The following is a 3,452-nucleotide window of genomic DNA, read 5'->3' on the forward strand; positions in this document are numbered from 1 at the left end:
GGCTCGCTGCTCTATTTTTCCTTCCAGGCTGGGGCTGCTGGTTCTTTCTTTGTCTGCAGCCCCCAGTTAAGGGCAGACGTGACATCCTGTTGCCTCCTCAGTGTCAGAGGAGAGAGGTCTCCTTTTATACCTCAGAGCTCTTGCTCCCTGATTTCAAGACACTCATGATGTGCCTAGGAATTTTTGGCAGCTCTCTGTTCCTCCTGCTTTGTGTCCAATTTCCTCTTTATTTTTCTTTTCACCATCCCCCCGCCTTGCTTTTTTAAAAATTGTGAAACTCACATAACATAAAATTCACCATTTTAAAGTATCCAATTCACTGGTATTTAGTACATTGACAGTGTCGTGCAACCATCACCTCTGTCTAGTTCCAGAAGATGTTCATCAACGCAAAAAGAAACCCCAGCTCTCTGCTCCTTCCCATTCCAGACAGCCGTGTCCAGAGACACGATGGTGAAGGTCGGAGTTAAATTGATTTGGCCGTATTGAGTGCCTGGTCACCAGGGCAGTTTTTAACTCCAGCAAAGTGGATACTATCATCATCAGTGACCCCTTCATTGAGCTCAACTATATGGTCTACATGTTCCAGTGTGATTCCACCCATGGCAAGTTCCATGACACAGTCAGGACAGAGAACGGGAAGCTTGTCATCAGTGGGAAGGCCATCACCACTTTCCAGGAGCAGGATCCCACCCACATCAAATGGGGTGATGCTGGTGCTGAGTGTGTTGTGAAGTCCACGGGTGTCTTTACTACCTGGGAGAAGGCTGGGCTCACTTGAAGGGTGGAGCCAAAAGGGTCATCATTTCTGCACCTTCTGCTGACGCCTCCATGTTTGTGATGGGTGTGAACCGTGAGACCTATGAGAACACCCACAGGATCGTCAGCAGTGCCTCCTGCACCACCAACTGCTTAGCCCCCCTGGCCAAGGTCATCCATGACAACTTTGGCATCGTGGAGGGACTCATGACCACAGTCCACACTGTCACTACCATCCAGAAGATGGTGGATGGCCCCTCTGGGAAACTGTGGTGCGATGGCCATGTGGCTCTCTAGGACATCATCTCCACATCTACTAGTGTTGCCAAGGCCGTGGGCAAGGTCATTCCTCAGCTGAACGGGAAGCTCACTGGCATGGCCTTCCGTGTCCCCACTGCCAACATGTCGGTCATGGATCTCACCTGCCATCTGGAGAAAGCTGCCAAATATGAAGACGTCAAGAAGGCAGTGAAGAAGGCATGGAAGGCCCCCAAAGGGGATCCTGTGCTACACTGAGGACCAGGGTGTCTCCAGCATCTTTAACAGTGATGCTCACTCTTCCACCTTTGATGCTGGGGCTGGCATTGCCCTCAACAACCACTTTGTCCTGCTCTTTTTCCAGTATGATTATGAATATGGCTACAGTAGCAGGGTGGTGGCCCACGTGGCCTCCAAGGACTGAGAGACCCCAGGACCACCAGCCCCAGCAAGAGCACAAGAGGAAGAGAGGGGCCCTCAGCTGCTGGGGAGTCCCTGCCCCAACTCAGTCCCCCAACACACTGAGAATGTCCCCTGGGACAGTTTCCATCCCAGACCCCTTGAAGAAGGGGAGAGACCTAGAGAGCCCAACCTTATCATGTACTATTGCTAAAGTCCCTTGTATGCAACAAAAAAAAGAAACCCCGCATCCACTGAGCAGTCACCCCCTATTCTCTCTCTCTCCCAACCCCCAGCCCCTGGTACCCACTAATCTGTTTTCTGTCTCTATGGATTTGCCTATTCGAGGCATTTCTAGGGATGTAAGCAGAATATGTGGCCTTTTGTGTCTGGTTTCTGTCACCTAACATGATGTCTTCAAGGTCTGTCTACACAGTAGCATGTATCCTTGTTATGATTGGCTAATATTCCATTACATGGATACGCCACATTTGTTTATCCGTTCATCAGCTGATGGACATTTGGGTCTTTTCCATGGTTTGGCCAGTGTGAGTAGCCGCATCTACTTTTCCTGCCTCCGGTCTGCCTCCACACACTGACTCGTCAGTCTTGTGTTGAAGCCGCACAGTTGCTGGTAGTGGGAAAAGCTCTCATGGAATGAGAAGCCAGGCTCCGTCTTAGCTCTGGCTCCGTCTGTGAGATTTTGTCAAGCCTCAGTTTGCACGTTTCCTAAATGGATATAACGTTCCCTGCCTTGCTTACTCAGCCCTGCAGAATGTAAGAGGCACAAATCGTGGAATGTGCGTTTAAGCCCTTTATAAGCTGGAAAGTCAGATGTCAAATACTAGTTATTTGTGTTCCTCATTTTTTCTTTGATTTTCTCCCTTTCTGGGTTTTTTTTTTCTCTTCCTTTTTTCTCTTTTTGCTAATTGCTGCATTTTAATCCCTTTTTCTTTCTTCTCTCCTTTTTTAGCTGGCCTGGGGACATAGTAGAGAGTATTCTGTACAGTGCTGCATTGGAAGTGGACAAGATGATCGATGTCACCTGGGACATCCCTGGGAAAGACAGGACAAGTTGCAGAGGAGGGTGGTTGGCAGCACTGGCTGGTGGTTGATGGGAGGACGTCAGCCACAGCTGGACCCGAGGAGGGGGAACATGGACTGCAATGGCGTGTCATCCCATCTGGATTGGATTTAGAGACTTAGTTTACAGACAGCTTTGAGGCCTTTTGCAGTCCAGGAAGTAGCCAGATTGGTGGATACTTAGGCAGATATTAGAATCCAAACATGCAGACCCAGCGGACACTCAGGGGAAAGCAGCAGATAGAGGTGTGTGCTTTTTTTGGTGTGTTGCTTTGTGAATGCTAAATCTTCCACGGTCCTGTGCGTGGTGTTTTCCCAGCTGAAGGTGAAGCTTCTTGAAGGCAAGGGAGATGACTGTCTTTTATTTCTCTCCATCATGTTTGCTCATGGTGCCCCTCATAGAGTTCTGAACACAAGTGGCATATAATATATGTGATGACAACTTTACTTAGTTCTATTAATAGTTTACAGAAGGCTTTCATGTAGGATTTCTCATTTAACTTTCTCAGCAGCCTGGCAGGGTGGACTCCATTTCTTGCATAAAGAAAGTTAAGGCTCAGAGAGGTTAAGGAACTTGCTCAGGACACACAGCCAGCCAGAGGTTCCCACACTGCTTGGAACCAGTTCTCTCTACTGCCTTCCCCCCACCCTAGCCCCCCAGACTGTCTGGTTTTTATAGCAGATAAGAGCCATGTGGCTGTGCTTATTTAAGAAGATGGGAAATGAATCCTTATGCAGTTGGACCTCGTTCATTTTGGAGATTATTTTTTTCATAACGTCTTAGAAGTTTCAAGTTCAGAAGAAGTTCTATAAAAGTTGCAGGTGGCCTTTTCTATTACTCAAGCAGTACAGGCTCCACTTTTCTCAACAGACTTCGGAGACACTTCCAGGAAAGCTGATTTCCTGCAAAACTGATGTGTTCTCATTTGATACCAGAGGGTCTGATTTAAGGA

At 48.1% G+C, this 3,452-nt stretch overlaps 1 pseudogene; it reads left to right on the top strand.

Moving 5' to 3' along the window:
- Positions 1 to 472: 472 nt before the first annotated feature.
- LOC103590658 lies at positions 473 to 1,441 on the top strand (annotated as a pseudogene).
- The last annotated feature ends 2,011 nt before the right edge of the window (positions 1,442 to 3,452 follow it).

The sequence above is a fragment of the Galeopterus variegatus genome, unplaced genomic scaffold (genome assembly GCF_000696425.1).
Source record: "Galeopterus variegatus unplaced genomic scaffold, G_variegatus-3.0.2 Scaffold852, whole genome shotgun sequence".
Lineage (NCBI taxonomy): Eukaryota > Metazoa > Chordata > Mammalia > Dermoptera > Cynocephalidae > Galeopterus > Galeopterus variegatus.